Below are 20,521 nucleotides of genomic sequence, written 5' to 3'. Positions count from 1 at the left end.
ATACCACAGCGCCTATAGATGACATACTCTGTGTGACTTTTCTGCCATAAATAGTTGCAATAAACAAGCTTGTTTCAATAAATAGCTTCTATTTCTGTTTCCATTTTTTTCAGTGTTGAGAAACACTGTTTTAAGGTGAACCCAGGTGTACTTCAGGTGACATTATGTGGCCAGTTGGAATCACTTCTGGGCTATAAGAAAGCCAGGGAGATCCTCCCTAGGAGCGCCCTCTACCATTCCCCCAGCAATCCTACAGGGCTGGACTCCAGGACTCCAACTCCCATGCAGCCCTGTGGTTATCCAGACTGGGAATCTACAGTACATAAGGGACAATGACACCTAGAATGGTGGGGGATGAATTGCTGATCTGCTGGTTCCTGATATCTTCGGGCATCCCAATCATGATGAGAATCATAGGGCATCCCGGCCGGGTAAGGTCTTGACAGGGACACCAACTTGTCTTTTGGGGCGTCGATATTTCAAAATTGTGAAAAATGCATTAAACGGAACACAGATAAAGTATTGGGGCATCATCTTTGTAATCTTGTATAATTTGAAAGGTTTGAATAAAACTTAGGAGATGTCTTAATACACACAAGTCCAAAACAGAAGTGAAGCTAGTAGCAGGTTATGAATATAGATGGTAGGAAGGTGTGGGTTTGGGAGGACGGACACGAGAGATGACATCAGTGATGGAAGGACCATCAATCACCCAGTCTGCAGAGGGAAAAAGAGAGAAATGATCAGAAAACAGTGCCAACCTCTGGCTTGGTGGGTAATTACGTTCACTAGAGCCCTTAAGTTGCCTCCAATGTGCACTCGTGTAACACTGTAAATGAATTTAGTTGACAAAAGCAGCGTCATCCGCAATAGGTGCCCACATTGCAATACGAGTACGGTGAATTACCATGATTACAGTAGGAAAACTGGGCATTGCTGCAAATTGGCATTTTATGTTGTGTTTTATGTTTGTGCAGCAACATGTGATTAGGAGAGATCCATTGCGGGGCAAGTTTTTTATAATAAACAATGCATACATTCTCAGGGAGTGTATAAGCGAACGGCGGTGTGGTGGAGCGGCTCCTGGGGTGTTAGGTGAGGCACTGGCCGAACATTCATGGATGCAGATATGCGCAGCAGCCAATTGCCTCATTAACTCTCTGGGGCTCATGATTGTGATAGTTACGTCAAGAAATATGCCTTAAAAGGAACCCATGCAGAATTGGGGCACTTTATAAAGGAAACCAGACATAACATTGGGAGGACACAGGATCGAGTGCAGAAGTGCGGAGACCTGACAGGTTTGAAAATGGAAGAATATGATAATAGGAGGTAGAAGAGTGTCAAGAAATAAACAGAAAACACATACATAAAGATTTGGGGAAACCTCACCGTATAATGTCTGGAGCGCTGAGTAGTCAAAATTGACTTATACCGGTCTCTTTTTAGTGATTACAATAGACAATCAAACACAGACTGGGTGGAGCTTTAATCTTGAAAAGTCAGGAAGGGAGTTTGAGAAGTCAGAGGAAGTGGAAATGATGTCATCTAATCGAGCCGGAAGTGACATCATTGGTTGGGACTAGGAGTAACGTCACCTGAGAGTTGGGGTGGAAGTGACTTCATCCATTGGCACTGGAAAGTGATGTCATCAGAGGGGAGATGGAAGTGACATCATCTGTGGGAGCCGGAAAGTGATGTCATCTGAGGAGAGACGGAAGTGACATCATCTGTGGGAGCCGGAAAGTGATGTCATCTGAGGAGAGGCAGAAGTTATGTCATCTGAGGGGAGAAAGGAAGTGATGTCATCAGAGGTGAGAGCGGAAGTGACGTCATCCATTGGAGCTGGAAAATGATGTCATCGGAGGGGAGACAGAAATGACATCATCTGTGGGAGCTGGAAAGTGATGTCATTGGAGGGGAGAGCGGAAGTGACATCATCCACTGGAGCTGGAAAGTGATGTTATCGGAGGGGAGACAGAAGTGACATCATCTGTGGGAGCCGGAAAGTGATGTCATCGTAGGGGAGATGGACATTATGTCGTTGGAGGTGAGACGGAAGTAGAAAATAACAGTTATTCTTCCATTGCTTTGTTGAAAGAGGGGAAAAGGGCATTAGTGCTTGTTTTGCAACCCACTATCTCATTCCTATTTGGACCATTTGACTACCTCCTAGGCGCATGTGTGTGACACCAGGTAATCAAAAACTGAAATGAGCCTGGGGCAACTGATAGAAAGGCCAAAGAAGCTGATCAGCAAAACCAAAACAAAACTGAAAAATCTTTGATAAGGAAAGACAAAACTCCTAAAACGTAATTTGAGAATAATAAAAACATTCCAAAACATACAAAAATGATAAAACCTTGGATTTAGAAAGATTTATTCCTTAATTGGAGTGCAACTGTGTCAAACTGAACTGATTGGACATTGTTTAGGAAGGACCTGTGCATAGAAGGTCCTACAATTCACACTGCATGTCAGGACAGAAACACAAGCCATGAAGTCCAAAGAACTCTGTGTAGACCTCCATGATCAAGCTGTGGTAGAGATCGGGGCAAGGGGGTAAAACAATTTCTAAAGCTTTGATTGTTCCCAGGAGCTCAGTGACCTCAAGATGTGAAATGGGAGAAGTTTTACAACAACCAGGACTGTTCATAGAGCTGGCCATCCAGCCAAACTGAGTAACCAGGCAAGAAGGACCTTGATCTGCGTGGTGAGTAAGCAACCAATGAGCTTTAGAAGTCCTCTGCTGAGATAGGAGAACCTGCCAAAAGAATGCCCATCTCAGCAGGACTCCATCAATCAACGTTTTTATGGTAGAGCTGCTAACTCCTGCTTGGAGTTTTCCAAATACTATTTAAAAGACTCTGAGAGCACAAGGAAAACGATTCTCTGATCTGAAGAGACAAAAACTACAATGTCTAGTGAAGACCATGCACTGCTTATCACTGGCTTAATACTATCCCCACAGTTAAAGCATGGTGGTGGCAACATCATGCTATAAGGAGGCATGGACAGGGAGACTGGTCAGAATTGAGGGAAGGAGGAATTGAGCCAAATCCAAGGAGGTCCTTGAAGAAAACCTGCTCCAAAGTGGACATTCACCTTTCATCACAACAATGACCCGAAGCAAACTGCAAGACAATGCTGGAGTGGCTCCTAGAGAGGTGTCTAATTGTTCTCGAGTGGCATAGAACATCTGTGGAGAGACCTAAAGATGGACATTCCCATCAAGTCTAATGCCACTAGAAAGGATCTGCCAGGAAGAACGGGCTAAACTGCTTAAATCCAGGTGTACAGCGCTCATAGAGTCTACCAGGAAGACTTAAATCTGGAATTGCTGCCAAAGGGGCTTCTCCAAAGTACTGAATTAAGTGTCTGAATAATATTATGGATGAATGGTTTCAGTTTTTGATTTTTATTAAATTTCCAAACCTTTCGGAAAACATGTTTTCACTTTGTCATTATGGGATATTGAGTGTAGAATGATGCTGAAAAATGGCAAATGTGTCCATTCAAAATGAAATGTACAACACAATAAAGTGTGCAGTCGGTAAAGAGGTCTGATTACTTTCATTGTCACTCTGCATGTGCCATGATGGCGCAAGAGTTAAATCTGAGGATCCTTTGGGGATTTTCATTCTATCTGGCACAATACAAAAGCTAAACATCCCAAGCTTTAATGTGATTAATTCTCCAAAAGCCGAAAATCTTAATATATTAAGGTTATGATGTCCTCAAAATTGAACTGACAGATGAAAGATTCAGAAGAAACAACGATAATTGGATTCCCATATTTATTGTTCAAGGACACTGTGCGGGGATTTTTTTTTTAACATTTTTATATATTTTTACAGAAATCGTTTTAACTTTGATATTGGGTTACATCTCATCATTCACACATTTGATCCAAGAAAATAGAATTACATGAAACAAAAGTAGTTTTACATTCAATATAATCTCTTACATTGTGTGGAACAAATCTTTAGTTTTATAATATGATCCAATGTTAGGATTATAGGCATTGTTGGGGTCAAACAAAGAAAGTCATGTTTTGATTGGACACTGGGCATCACTCTGAGGAGCTCAGTGACAGCAATGATAGCACAGAGGAGTGACAATGATAGTAAAGCAGCTGGCACAAAAAATAAAGTTGTGCTTCCACACCTAATTTGTTTGTAGGAACAGAATGAGTTGCAATAAGGCAAACTTGAGGCAAAGAACATTTCTGCCACTCCCCTTATCCTTACAAGGTATGAGGCGTTACATTTGTAGCAATGGTCCTATTGGAACATGCCATGCTAGCAAGGGGAGGAGTCTACAGTGGTGGTAAGAAAAGAAAAGAGAGAAGTTGTTTTGAAAAAGGAGTCTTACAGCAGGATGGACATAGAAGAAGAAAGCAGCCTACCTTAAGAGCTGACCATCTGATCAAATTGAGTAACCGGGCAAGAAGGACCTTGATCTAAGAGGTGAGTAAGAACCCACTGAGCTTTAAGAGACGGGAGAACCTGCCAGAAGAATGACCGTCTCAGCAGCACCCAATCAATTAAAGGTTTTATGGTAGAATTGCTGATTCCCGTTTGGAGTTTGCTGAATGTCATTTACCTTAATCCTTAAACTAACACATACTTGGGGGGTTAGTACAACACCCCAGACGCCAAATACTTTTTTGCTACACTTTTTAAGGAAATGTCACAATTCACTAGGAAAAAGTGAAATTTGAATGGAACACATATTTTTTTTTTCCTGTAGAGAGCATCACAATTACTGCAACACTGATCAGTTTACACACTGCTCACTAAAAAATCATTACCAAAAAATTATTCAGGCGGTTTCGGATGCTTTGCCTCCGTTTGATGAAGTGGCCTTGGCAAAGGCGATGGCCTACATTAGGAAGAGATATAAGCATAAAGTGACTGACTCTTCTTTATGTTCTTTTAGAAAAATCGTTTATAAGAATCTTCTGGACCAGGATGTGGGGCCGACACCCTCCAACGCAATTCAACAGCAGGAAGTACCTCACTCCACTGAGCCGCCAGAGGAATTAAAAACATCGATTGATGTCCCTTTAGGCGTTACCCAGAGAAGGAAGAAAACTGGGACTCGACCGGCCTTGTCGCTTTCTCCGAACCTTGAGCCTTCAGGATCGCAGGTGCCTTCCGTCCGAATTGACTCTTCCCCTTCTATTAATCTGGAGGGAGTATCGGCCTCTGCCAGCCCTCCTAAAAAATCAAAGCAAAAAATCAAAAACAAACAATCGGAGCAGATGATGAATGACAAACTTATCAATTCTGATGCCCCACATTTTTTAAGATCTCAATTTAATGATCAAAATGTACTGGTTCATCCAAAATGGATGGAGGAGTTGGGCATTGAGCAAGATATTAGGGTCATTCTGACGGACGATAGTCTGTCGTCCTTAAAAATTACTGGGCGGCCGGGATGGATTATTAATTTTGCCACCTTTCAGACAATTGAGCAATGTATGGGCTGGGTGAAACGTTCGAAAGAAGTGACGGCTGAGGTGGTGGTGGCATTTTTAGGCCTGAATTACATCATCCAAAGCTCCACTTCAGATTTTGATAAAGTGGTTTCCCAGCTTATATTAAACATGAAGCATTGTTTTCCGGTGGCGGATCATTATTTGTCCCTGCTGCCACCAGTATATGATGGGCACATACGGGAAAAGATAGACCAATTTAATTTGGCTATACACAAACATCAAAAATTAGTAGATGGAGTTTTCCCGTGTGCCCATCTTAATTTGAAAAGAACATCTTCGGCCAAGGCAATATTAACCCCTTCACCGCCCTCTGCCGGATATATCCGGCACCGCTGTTTTAATGCTAACGCCATACTGCCGGAATTATCCGGCACATTTGCCTGTGGTTATATGAATGCCTGGCAAGTAGTATAACTGACGGTTTGGCGTGGGTATTATTACTACGTTGTATTTCGACAAGTCTGTGGTTGTTTTGGCCGGTCATGTGACGTGACTCGCATGTAACAGCTGTGAATATGGCGAAACGTAAACTGACTTCAAGTGAGGCTTTGCAGGCGATTTTGGACAGTTCTGATCATGATTGTAGCAGTTCTGAAGAAGATTTTAGTGACAGTGATGAGCAGCAACGTGCGCTGCATGATATTGTGAATGAAGACGCATCGGATGACGGCGCTGAGTGGGTGTATCCCCAGCATCTCAACTGGACTGCTGCCCGTGGTGAACTACCTTTTCTGCATTCGTTTGAGGGAACGTGTGGCTTTATTGTTGATGTAAACAATTACACTGCTGAGCAGTTTTATGAGCTGTTTGTGTCACCTGATTTGATTAGACATTTTGTTCATCAGACAAATCTGTATGCAGCACAGTTTATTGAGAAAAATCCCAATTTACCTCCACATTCCCGTGTTCGTGCTTGGTTTGACACTGATGAAAACGAAATGAAAAAATTCATTGGGATTTTGATGTTGATGGGAATAATCAGAAAACCAGATATTGAGATGTACTGGTCTACAGATCCTATGTATGCAACACCTATTTTTGCAGCTGTCATGACACGTAACCGATTCTCTTTGCTGCTGAAATTCTTTCATTTGAATGACAACAGAAACGAGCCAGATAAGAAAGATCCAAACCGCGACCACTTGTTCAAGCTACGTCCTTTGATTGATCATTTATTTGAAGCATTTCAGTTGCCCTACATGCCAGGACCGTCAGTTGCAGTTGATGAAAGTTTATTGTCGTGGAAGGGCCGCTTACAGTTTCGACAGTATCTACCATTGAAAAGGGCACGGTTTGGTATCAAGATGTTTTGCTTAGCTGAGAATTCAGGTTACATTTATAGATTTCGTGTATACACTGGCAACTTGCACAACATTTAGTGGTCAATACTGCTTGAATAAATGTAAAAAATGTAAAAAAAATGTAAAAAAGTAAAAAAACAAAAATTGTTCAGATTTCGCCTGGCTTGGGGAATATTTAGGGAGTTGGCGGTTAAAGGGTTAACTAAGGAGTCGGCGATGAGGTTGGTTGATTCTTGGGGGTCTAGGATTTAGATGGGCCTGCCCCTCCCCAAAGGACTAATCTTAAAGTTCGTGGGGATGGGGGCCTATCTCTTTCCGATGCCTAATTTTAAAATAGTAGACCATTGCTAAAATTTAGGTTTAAAATGGCATTTGGTCTTAATTCTAAAGATTCTTCCTGTTGTATTTGGATTGGCCTACCCCCACTACAAACCCTAAACTTAAAGTTAGTGGGGGTGGGGACCAATCTTAGATCAGAGCCCTGATGTTAAGATAGTGGGGGGTATGTAAGGTTAAACTGAATGGAGCTCTCCCCACTATTGGCCGGATCTTATCTTTGGTTCTTCCTTTTTTAGCCCTAGGGGATTCCCAATTTTAGATTTAATCTTTTTAATCCTAGTTTTTATCGAGTGTGTATAACCCTAGTGTATTGTGTAGAGAGGCTTTTGAGTACTGTATTTTATCCTTTTAGATATTTTTAGGAACCCTTTATTTACAAATTATTTTTTACCATTATTTATGCAGTTTTAAAATTTGAAATTAATTTATGCAGATTTTATGGTTTGGGTGATAATGGGATGGAAGGGTTTTATTGAATTATTTTTTAGGGGTGATTTTAAGTATTTATTTAGCCTTGTTAGGGATAAGTGCTATGCCCGGGAAAAACAATAGTTTTATTAACGTTCAGAAGTGTACCCGTGCATTGGTGTGCTCCTCAGGGGCACACTCAATCTCCACTAACCCAACCTAACCCTAACCCTAACCCTAACCCCTAACCCTAACCCTAACCCTAAATGCCTAAACTTAATTAATGACTATGAATGTATTTAGATGGCCAAACCTGATATAACTCTAAACTTAAAAATAATGAAGGTAAATGCCTAAACTTAATTAGTGATTATTAATGCCTGAACCTAATCAGTAAAACCAGAGCCTAAACCTAACCAGTCAGTAAATATCAACGCCTAAGCTTAATTAGTATACTGAATGCCTAATCTTAATTAGTGAATGAATATGCTTAAAACCCAACCAGAGCCTAAACCTAACCAGTGATTAGAATGACTAACCCTAACTGAGATAACCCTAATGAAGAAAGAGACATATAAGATAATATGATTTAGTAGACCCAGAGTAGGAGACCCACAAAAGCAGCTACCTTCTCGAGGTGTGGGTCGGATTTATGGTATCATAGAACGAAAGCTTGCTTGGTTAAGAATTTGAAAGAATAAGAGGACTTAAACAATGACTTTGAGAACTGCCAATGAACTGTAAAAAATGACTGCAACAATCTATTATGATATGTACAAGGTGCAATTGACGCCATTGATGAAATTCAGTAAATCACTGAGCCAACTGCGCTTGAACAGGCTGCACGCAAGCACACAGAGGCCAACGCCGATGCTCTCAGGCTAATCTAGTGTGCAGCGGCTGAATCCCGGGGACAGTGAGGCTGCAGTGCTGCAGAGGGTGCCAGTGGTCATGAGCTGGCTGTTCAACGAATGGATGGCACGGACTGATCAGCTCTGGCGTGCTGGCAAATTGCACTGGGAGCCGACTGTAGCTGGTTGCGGTGGTTTAAGGGTTAAGACAGCTAAAAGCAGAGAGTTGTGGGATTTCTTGGAAAGCAGCTCACCTGCATAATCCCTACCGGTAGAGATGGACTGTTTTCAATTTTTTATTATTTGGAAGAATATCATCACACTATCGAGACATGCATCACAGGAAAATTAATGAAAGGAATTATTAAGGATAAGATTGAGCAACACACGGCAAGGACACAAGTTATTAGAAACTGTCAGTGTGGGTTCAGAAGAGGAAGGTCGTGTTTTACTAACATGCTGAAATTCTATGAGGAGGCAACAAAAGGATACAACCAGAGTGGAGCAGATGATATTATTTATCTGGGCTTACAGAAAGCATTTGATGAGGTGCCACATGAGAGGGTGGGCATCAAACTAAAAGAAGTGGCAGTTCAGGGTGTGTGGTGTAGATGGGTACAGAATTGGCTCAGACAGAGGAAGCAGAGGGTGATGGTATGAGGAACCTCATCAGAATTGGCAGATGTTAAGAGTGGTGACCAACAGGGGGCAGTGCTGGGGCTGCTGCTATTTTTAATAAATATAAATGATTTAGATAGTAATATAAGTAACAAGCTGGTTAAGTTTGCAGAGGATACCAAGGTAGGTGGATTAGCAGATAATTTGGAATCCATTATATCATCACAGAAGGACTTGGATAGCAGACAGGCTTGGGCAGATTTGACAATGAAATTTAATGTCAGTAAATGTAAAATATGACACATAGGAAGTAAAAATGTGAGGTTTGAATACACAATGGGCGGTCAGAAAATTGAGAGTACAGCTTATGAGAAGGATTTAGGAGTCATAGTGGACTCTAAGCTCTCAACTTCCAGACAGTGTTCAGAAGCCATTAAGAAGGCTAACAGAATGTCAGGTTATATAGCGCCTTGATGTGTGGAGTACAAGGCCAAGGAGGTTCTGCTCAAGCTTTATAACACACTGGTGAGGCCTCATCTGGAGTCCTGGGTGCAGTTTGGGCCTCCAGGCTACAAAAAGGACATAACAGCACTAGAAAAGGTCCAGAGAAGAGTGACTAGGCTGATTCTAGGGCTACACGGGATGAGTTATGAGGAAAGGTTAAAAGAGCTGAGCCTTTACAATTTAAGCAAAAGAAGATTAAGAGGAGACCTTAAAATGAGGTCATCAAGAACACAGCGACGCAGCTGGAGACTTGTTAAGGGTAAATTTCGCACTAACATTAGGAAGTTTTTCTTTACACAGAAAACCACAGACACTTGGAATAAGCCACCAAGTAGTGTGGTGGACAGTAAGACTTTAGGGACTTTCAAAACTCGACTTAATGTTTTTTTGGAAGAAATCAGTGGATAGGACTGGTGAGCTTTGTTGGGCTGAATGGCCTTTTCTCGTCTACAGTGTTCTAATGTTCTAAAGACCTCCCCGGTATTTCAGTCAAATAAATGTGCTTATCATGGGACGTATGAGACTTTTTCCAATTCAACTTCCATTATAACATTTGTTTGTTTTTTGGTGATGTTACCATAAATTGTGGGGTCGCTGTGGATGTTATCACGTATGCGTGCCATTGGGTCACCTTCCAGGCTCACCTGAAGTAAGTAGTACCAGCAAAGGACGAGACTCTTCTCCTTCTTCCCTCACAGCCTGGAGAAACCAAACCAAAAGAAGCCCCGCCCCTTCCTGTCCACACCATATAAAAGCAGAGGAACCGCAGAGGATGACAGGAACACGGCAGCAAAAGTCGCCCTGTTGCTGGCTGTGTCTGTAGTTGCTGTATACCGACATGTAAGTTTTCTTGGCTCAATGACATACAAGTTAACTCGTACCTCATGTTCAAATTGTTAAAAAGGATCTGGATGATGAGACATTGGGACAGTTTAGCTATTAGCTAAACAAACAAGCCAGATGTACTGAATGGACTCCTGTCGTTTGACAAATTTCTAATAGATAGATAGATAGATAGATAGATAGATAGATAGATAGATACTTTATTAATCCCAAGTGGAAATTCACATACTCCAGTAGCAGCATACTGATAAATAATAATATTAAATTAAAGAGTGATAAAAATGCAGGTAAAACAGACAATAACTTTGTATAATGTTAATGTTTACCCCCCCAGGTGGAACTGAAGAGTCACATAGTGTGGTGGAATAACAATCTCCTCAGTCTGTCAGTGGAGCAGGACGGTGACAGCAGTCTGTCGCTGAAGCTGCTCCTCTGTCTGGAGATGATCCTGTTCAGTGGATGCAGTGGATTCTCCATGATTGACAGGAGTCTGCTCAGCTCCCGTCACTCTGCCACGGATGTCAAACTGTCCAGCTCCGTGCCTACAATAGAGCCTGCCTTCCTCACCAGTTTGTCAGTGTTCCTATGTATAGAATTAGCTTGATCAGGGTGTAGAGCCCATTATGATATGGGAGTTTTAACAGTTACTCTTTGGAGGCCTACAGCCTTCATTGATTGAATTCTCTTCGACTGACAACTGAACCTTTGCATTTTTTATGTTTCTCGGGAAGGTTGTTTCCTTTTCTATATTTGTTTTGCTTTATAAGCTCTAAGGTATGTTGTGTATTTAGTCCAAAAGCAGTCAGGGTGCACACAGCACCCCATCATTACAGGTTTTAATGATCCTGCTAAAGGGCAGAGGACTGAGTTCAATTTCAGCGCAATATAAAATCCTGAAGTATTAGAAAAGCATAAACCATCACATTTTTCCCTTTTTAAAGATAATAAATCATATTTGGTCCTTGAAAGCATGTGGGTGGATAGTTTCTGCAGAATTTAAACAAAAATACTCTTTAAATGTACCATGTAGTGTATGCCAAGGGCAGAAAAGACAAAGAAGGAGAAATTAAAAAGCAACTCATTAAGGAGGTACTAATATTAGATGTTGTGGCGGATGCCCGGAGTATGGAAGGACCGGTGTATTTTTAAGACTGTTTCTCCCCTGGACCCACAGAGGCCACAGGTTGTGGGCATGCAAGCTCAACCCTGTTTGAGGGCACCTGGACTTTTACAGGGCCCTATTTGGTAGTACTTCCACCACACCCGGAAGTACTGCCAGAAGAAGCTCATTGGGCACCAGGAGTCCTTCCGGGTGCCCTAGAAAAAGGGGCCAGTCACCAGCATTTAATGGCCAGAGTCGGGAAGAATGCAATACAATACAATACAATACAGTTTATTTTTGTATAGCCCAAAATCACACAGGAAGTGCCGCAATGGGCTTTAACAAGCCCTGCCTCTTGACAGACCCCCAGCCTTGACTCTCTAAGAAGGCAAGAAAAAACTCCCAAAAAAACCTAGTAGGGAAAAATGGAAGAAACCTTGGGAAAGGCAGTTCAAAGAGAGACCCCTTTCCAGGTAGGTTGGGCATGCAGTGGGTGTCAAAAGACGGGGGTCAATACAATACAATACACAGAACAGAACAAATCCTCAATAAAAAATAAAAATTTTTTAGAAGTACGGAGCAGAATTTAACAGTAGATGATATCACATGATAAGATTTGGATAATTTTAGACTCCCGGAGACCTCATCCATCAAGCTGCCTCCCCCATTTGGCCATTCCACGGCTGAAACAGCGCTGGGCCAGCCAATCCGATGAAAGGACCCCTCTTTCTCACGATTCCTGCGATCCTCCATCAGGGATGACTTTAACTTAGGCAGGCAAAACAACTTGGCAGGTGGGCCATGGCACCAAGTGCCACATTTGAGTACCGAGAAGAAATACAGAATAGGTGAGGGTTAGTATCCAGTTCTAACTATAATGTTACTTATGTTTTAGTGCTAATGACTAACAACAGAGATGCAGTCGGTACAGCTAATCAGCAGCTCTAGTCAGGATATGCTAAACTAAAGTAGTGAGTCTTCAGCCGGGATTTAAAAGCTGAGACCAAAGGGGCATCTCTTATAGTAGCAGGCAGACCATTCCACAGTTTAGGGGCCATGTAACTAAAAGCTCAATCTCACACTGTTATTTTATTAATCCTTGGAATCATAAGCAGACCAGCATCTTGAGATCTTAATGTGCACTCTGGTTTGTAAGTCATGATAAGTTCAGACAAGTAAGCCGGACCTTGGCCATTTAATGCTTTATATGTTAAAAGAAGGATTTTGAAATCTGCCCTAAACTTAACCGGGAGCCAGTGTGTGGATTTAAGAACTGGAGTTATGTGTTCGTATTTTCTTGTTCTTGTAATAATTCTTGCAGCCACATTTTGTATTAACTGGAGGCTGTATAAAGAACAGTTTGAACATCCAGTGAACACCGCATTGCAGTAGTCAATCCTACTAGAGATAAATGCATGAATTATTTTCTCAGAATCCTGTTTATTTAGAAAGCGCCTTAATTTCCTAACATTTTTAAGATGGAAGAAACATGTTTTGGACAACTTTGTAATATGCGCTTTAAATGACATGCTAGAGTCAAAGATAACTCCTAGATTGCGGGCTGATTCAGTAAAATTAATTGGGATTCCAACTGAGTTAAAAGATGACAAAATATTGTTATGATCAGCGTCATTCCCTCCAACAATTAACATCTCTGTTTTATCTGTATTTAAAGACAAGTAGTTCTCATTCATCCACTCCTTTAATTCGCTAACACAACTAATTAAAGACAACATCGGAGAAACGTCATCTGATTTAAATGAAAGGTATAACTGGGTGTCATCTGCATACGAGTGAAAGAAGAAGAGGACAAGGAAGAGGACAAAGCCTGAGGAGGAGTGGAGGCGGAAGGACTGGTGGCAAAGAAGGGACCGTGTTGGGCTGCGTACTGTAGGTACTGTGCTGTGGGAAGCAAGCAGGGTGAAACGCTCCCCAATTGTAAATAAATTGTGAGTTGTGTGAAAAGCCTGTCTCCTGCCTGTCTGTGTTGGGGTTAGGGGGGCTGTACTTGCCCTGGGCTTTCACAATGTACATTGTTTTTATTTATTCAATCAGAGGGGTGTCAGGTGTAATTAAAACAAGACTTGGAAACACGTCTTGGTGGCTTTTTCTAGGGATTTTTAAATATGATTTTCTTCCTCTTGTTCTTTCTCTTTATCTTTTCCCACTTCTTTTTTTTTATTTTATTGATTTTATTAAAAGCACACAACATTCCAGACAAATAATTCAATTTTTACAAACATAAGTTCGAAAACAAATCAACCCCCACCCCTGAAAAAGAGTGCTAAGCCAGCAGAGTAAAACTTAAAGCTGGCAAAAATAAGTAAATAGATGAATTAAGTGAATAAAGATAAATGGAGAAGAAAAAGAAAAGGGGAGAGAATCTGCTTCCTCGGTGCTTTAAAAGCTTATTCTAAAATGTTATTGATCAGATCCTGTCAGGTTTTGAAAAAGTTTTGCACAGATCCTCTAACTGAGAATTTGATTTTTTTCCAATTTCAAATAATATAAAACATCAGTTACCCACTGACTTAAAAGAGGAGAGTTAGGATTCTTCCAGTTGACCAAGATAAGTCTACGTGCCAACAGTGAAGTAAAAGCCATTCCAGTTTGTTTGTCCTTCTCCACTTTAAGCCCCTCTGTTAGCCCACCAAGGAGGGATTGGGACACCAAGGCTGTCTGACAGGCATTTAAAGATTTTGCTCCAGAATGAAGTTAATTTGGTGCACACAGCCCAAAACATGTGACCCAGTGAGGCTGGAACTTGACTGCAACATTTGCAGGTTGGACTTGCCCTGGAAACATTTTGGACAGTTTTAAATGAGACAGATGTGCTCGATATATAATTTTGAGTTGAATAATTGTATGCTTTGTGCATTTGGAGCTTGAGTGAATTCTCTGCATTGCTACCTTCCACTCCTTTTCTGAGATGTTGAGTGAGAGATCCTTTTCCCATTGTCCTCTTGGATCTTTGAAAGGGAGGGACTGGAAAATGGTTTTATAAATTGCAGAAATGCTGTCTGAGTCCTCGAAACTGATCAATATTTTTTCTGGTATAGAGGAAGGTGTTAGGTGAGGAAAATTGGGCAGGTTCTGTTTAACAAAGTTTCTAATTTGAAGGTAGTGAAAGAAATGTGTTGCTGGAAAGTTAAATTTGAAGTATAATTGTTCATAGGACACAAAGACGTTGTCTATGTACATACAGATCTCTAAGTGATTTAATCCCAAATGTTTTCCAGATATTAAAAACTGCATATGTTTGAGAGGGTGGAAAAAAGGTGGTTCTCCTGCAGTGGTGCCACCGATAAAAGATTCTCTATCTTGAAGTACTTCCTACATTGGTTCGATATTCTGAGTGAGTGAAGCACAATTGGGTTGTTAGTATATTGGCGATAACTTGCATTTATTAGGGTACAAAGCAAAGAGTATAATTTTCCAACTTCTATGTGTGATTGATGTGCCTGATCAACCTTCTCCATTCATCTCAGTCCTTCACTTCCTCCCCTTTTTCTTCAGATCTTCTTCTACTTTATCCATTCACCTCCATATTGGCCTCCCTCAGTTTCTCTTCCCCTGGACTTCCATTCCCATCATTCTATTACACTCATATGCCCATTCTCTCCTCAGCACATGTCCACACCACTTCAGCCTCCTTTCCTGTACTTTCTTAGATTTCTCTCCCACTTTGGTTGTACCTCTGATTGTCTCATTTGTCATTCTGTCCTTTTTTTTAAGTCCACACATCCCATATCTCCACATTCTCATTCCCACCACCTCCAATTTCTTCTCCTGCTCTCCCCTTTGCTGCTCATGTCTCATTGCTGGGCTTAAAAACCTGACCTTTAACCTTCACCTTAATTATTTGATCACACAAGACTCCTGATACCTTCTTTGAATTGTTCCATCCACACTGCACTGTGTGGCTTATCTCTGCATCTTATGTTCCATCTCAGGCCACCATTAATCCTAGATATTTAAACTTCTCCACTGTTTTCAATGGCTCTGACTGCAGGCTAACATCCAAGTCCTGGTTATCATGAAAACCTCAGATTTTCTGTCTTCTTCTTCCTGTTTACATTCAGCCCTCTGTCTTCCAAAGCCCTTCTCCATTCTTCCATCTTCCTTTCCACTTACTCTTTTTTGGGGCTACACAACACAGTGTCATCTGCACAAAGCCTGCACCAGGGGGACTGGTCTTTCATCCTATGACTCAACACCTCCATCACCTGATGAAAGAGAAGAGGGCTTCAAGAAGACCCCTGATGCAGACCTCAGCTAACTGGGATCTTGTCTGTTAGCCCAACCCGAGTCCTTACTTCCTCATACACTCCTATGGTCCTCCTTTCTCTCTCATGCACCAGCGGCGATATATGTGAGAAATTATAGCTAATGCAAAATAAATCCATTTACCTACATTAAGATGCATCATGTTAAAGACTTTTTAATGTCTTTTCTGGACTAATTTCCAAGATCTGATTAGGGTTGTGAATTTTCCATTTAGTTCAAAGTTTCTTTATTATGTTAATGTGTTTTTGGCCACCATTTTGTTTTCCATAGCCATTTTGTGACTTTTATCATTATGGCAGCTGCCACCTTAAGGGCGTGCTTTCAGAAATCATGACCTATGAGTAGCAACGTGTTGAGCTAAAAGGTCAGTGAGGAATTTCACTTCCTTATCCAAGCTGTGGAAAATGAGCCTTTTTCAAAGCACTCGCCACCATCTTTAATGGATTTTAGGCATTCTCCTAGTTTTGAATTTTTGTTCCTGATATTTTTGACTACAACTTTGTCTCTCGTTTTGGTTTTGTAATAAGACTCAATGGGGGGTATTTCCCATACATCGCTTAAATCATCCAAGATCAGATGCCTCATCTTGGATGAGTTAATCCCGGTGAAACTCATCCGGGATAAATCAGTTTTTCAAACGCATCTGTGTAGTAGATAAGTCGAGCTGGATTCAATCATCCAAGATGAATGTGCGCACCCGCGCTGATTGAAAAGCCCATATATATTGAGTCTAGAAAACATGATCAGCAAGTCTTTGATAGGCTGTAACAAAAAGACGAAAGAATGGGAGCATTTTTTCCAACAAGCGGAGCAGGACCTTTTACTCAAAGGATATGAAGAATTAATATGCACAAGCGGTAACACTGCAAAAGCAGCCCAAACCAGAAAAGATGGCTGGCAAAAAGTGGCCAACAAATTAAACGCGTAAGTAGTGTGCATTATACTTACTGAATGCAGCGTTTCATTTCCTATGTGTCAGATTCATAATTATTTAATATGTCATAATTCCAGATCAAACGTGAGCACAAGGAGAACATGGGAACAGGTTAAAGTGAAGTACACGAATATACTTCAAACTGGTAAATATTCGTATATAACTATTTAAATATAACTATTTATTTGGTGAGGTGTTCCGGGCACGTCCGGGCTGGCCTGGGAACGCCTCGGGATTCTCCCAGAAGAGCTAGAAGAAGTAGCCGTGGAGAGGGAAGTCTGGGTATCTCTGCTCAAGCTACTGACCCCGCGACCCAACCTCGGATAAGCGGAAGAGCATGGATGGATGGATAACTATTTAAAGAATTGTTGACATAAAGAATCATATCTATCTATTATAAAAAGAAATCCTGTCCTGGAAAGCAAAAAGCAAGTCTACGATACGTGATCTTCTCGGAAGACATTTTAAAGACCCGCGAGACCAAAGACAGGCCCTACTTACAATCTATCAAATAGGACAATAGGCAGCAAAACATTCAGTCTTGTGAAGGATTTGAGCACACACAGATCCAGGGCTCTCAGCACATATAAAGCGTATAAGGACAGTATGTTATAAATTAAATGTCGACATCTACTGTAAGCGAAGAAGAAAGCAGCGCGGAGAAAAGAGACTCAAATGCGTTGGACAGAAAAAAAGAGCAAAAAAGAATAATCGAGGTGCAAATTCAGAAAATAAGGAAAGTAATTATCACCCCGGAACAAGTGGAGTTGAAAAAAAAGCACGTCCAATCCGGCTCAGAATTAAAAGACAACGAGTAAAAGAAAGTAGAACTTTATAAAGGCGTTTACAAACATTGGCGCTAAACACATGCAGAGCAGGTTAGAGACTATGAAACCAGGAAAATTAGAACGTCTCAAAAAAAAAAAAAACGGTGCTATACACATGTGGAGAAAGTTAAAGGATATGAAAGTAGGAAAATTAGAAAATATAAAAAAAGAAAGTGAAGATCGCAGTAGCACAAACAAACAAACTGCCTCATTTAACTATGCACCAGTCTAACTTTGGTTTTGCACAATAATTACACTATTGCACCTTAACACTTAATTCTACTTTATTCACATAATTGTACTTATTTATTATGTTCTACTATACTGTTATCTTTCAATCTATGACTTTTTGTTAATCTAACTGATATTCTTCTAAGTTTGCACAGTTTTTGATAAGCGGATCAGGATGCATTTCACTGCGTGTTGTCCTGTATAACTATGCATGTGACAAATAAAGAATCTTGAGAATTTCAAAAACGGAGTTTACCGCACATGCATTTATTGGTTACTTTGTTCATGTATATATATTTATCTGTCTGGTTATTTAAAAAGCCAAATTTACACCAGGAGTCAAAAACATTCTGTCTAGCCCTTGTACAAAAACCTAGAGAAAAGCTGGGGTATCACCTTGATAACCCCATGTACTTTTGGAACTGTGAGAGGAAAATAGCACGACTTTACAGACAGGAGTCCAATGCAGAACTCTACTTACTTTTTTACTTTGTAAAAAAAAATCATTAACTGCTGATGATGTAGATCGTTTTGTCTGTGCTGAAATTCCAAACAGAGAAACCTATCCTGACTTCATTAAAAAGATTCAGCATATTGGGACTTGCAAGATTGCAAATATTGTTTTTACAGAAGTTCTGAAATAAAAGTGAAACTAATGAAATAGCAACAATTCAAAGAAAAAAAAATCTTAAAAGTGTGTATCCGGAAAACCAAACACGGGGGTTGGCAAGCGAAGCGAGCAGGGGGCAAAGCCCCCTACTAAAATATAAAAAACATTAATTTTAAAGCTAATAAGAAAAAGGCTGACAAGCAAAAAACAGGTGGAGGTCTACGCTGTCCAGGGGGGTATTTTCCGTACGTCGCTTAAACCATCCGAGATCAGGTGCCTCATCTTGAATAAGTTAATGCCGGTGACACTCATCCGGGATAGGTCGGTTTTTCAAACGCAGTTGTGTAGTAGATTAGTCTAGCTGGATCTAATGATACGAGATGAATGCGCGCGCCCATGCTGAGTGAAAAGCCCATATATATTGAGTCTAGAAAACATGATCAGCAAGTCTTTGATAGGCTGTAACAAAATGACGAAAGAACGGGCGCATTTTTTTTTTCACACACGCGGCACAAGACCTTCCATTCGAAGGACATGAAGAATTTCAAGATTTAATATGCTCAAGGGGTAACACTGCAAAAGCAGCCCAGACCAGAAAAGACGGCTGGCAAAAAGTGGCCGACAAATTAAATGCTAAGTAGTGTGAATTGTACTTACTGAATGCAGTGTTTCATTTCCTATGTGTCAGCTTAATTATTATTTAATATGTCATAATTCCAGATCAAATGTGAGCACAAGGAGAACATTGGAACAGGTTAAAGTGAAGTACAAGAATATACTTCAAACTGGTAAATATTGTTATATAACTATTTAAAGAATTGTTGACATAAAGAATCATATATAATGTAAAGAACATTAACTTTAAAGCTAATTGCCTGGCAAACTGCACTTTTAGATAGATTTTCCGCATCGCCTACAGTATATAAAAAAGTGCCGCTTGCAAAAAACCTCAAAGCAATGCATACTGTCTGTGTGGTTGTGAGAGCCCGACTTCGCCGAATTTGACTTTGAATATAAGGTCCTAATACATTTTTGAGGTACAATATTCCCCCTCGGCTAAAGCGGCATCTTTAGAAAAGAACTTCCTGCGGGAGCAATAAAGGATCTTGCCGATCGCCCAAACCCCTTTCTATATGAAATTCTCTTCTTATAATTTGTGGACCGATATCAATTAGTTGCTCATTCATGTACGGCGAAGTCATGACTAAATGAATTCCACGCACGGACACTGATTAAGTGTGTGAGCTAATCCTTGTTTACATAGAACAAACCTGGGGTGTATTTTTCGTACGTGGATTATTCATTTAGCCGGATGTAATTGTTAACGATTTGGCCTGATCCTGGATCTGTCGGTTTTTTGAAACTCTTGCTGGATGTGTTGTCATAGCAACACATCCTAATCCTCAAACCTGCTCTGAGCAGGTTATATGGAACCTACGTATGGCACACATTGAGGACAAATATATGCAATGACCATCCTTTACCTGAAATGAAGTGACCACTGCATCCTGCCACTGGTTCTGAGGAGGAGCTTCCCCCTGGAATGCCCTCAGAAACAGGGTGATGGGCATTTTGCTGGAGAGCCAACTCTTCTGCAGGGGTTAGGTCTGGACCGCGTGGACATCCAGCTGTTTTTTGCTTGTCTGCCTTCTTATTAGCTTTAAAGTTAATGTTCTTTACATTATATATGATTCTTTATGTCAACGATTCTTTAAATAGTTATATACCAATATTTACCAGTTTGAAGTATATTCTTGTACTTCACTTTAACCCGTTCCCGTGTTCTTCTTGTGCTCACGTTTGATCTAGAATTATGACATATTAAATAATAATTAATCTGACACATAGGAAATGAAACGCTGCTTCAGTAAGTACAATGCACACACGTTTAATTTGTCGGCCACTTTTTGCCAGCCGTCTTTTCGGGTTTGGGCTGCTTTTGCAGTGTTATCCCTAGAGCATATTAAATCTTGAAATTCTTCATGTCCTTCGAATAAAAGGTCCTGCTCCGCTTGTGTGAAAAAAAAAATGCGCCCGTTCTTTCGTCATTTTGTTATAGCCTATCAAAGACTTGCTGATCATGTTTTCTAGACTCAATATATATGGGCTTTTCACTCAGCGCGGGCGCGCACATTCATCTCGTATGATTAGATCCAGCTAGAC

The sequence above is a fragment of the Erpetoichthys calabaricus genome, chromosome 2, assembly GCF_900747795.2.
Source record: "Erpetoichthys calabaricus chromosome 2, fErpCal1.3, whole genome shotgun sequence".
Lineage (NCBI taxonomy): Eukaryota > Metazoa > Chordata > Cladistia > Polypteriformes > Polypteridae > Erpetoichthys > Erpetoichthys calabaricus.
Note: the sequence above shows the minus strand (reverse complement) of the source record.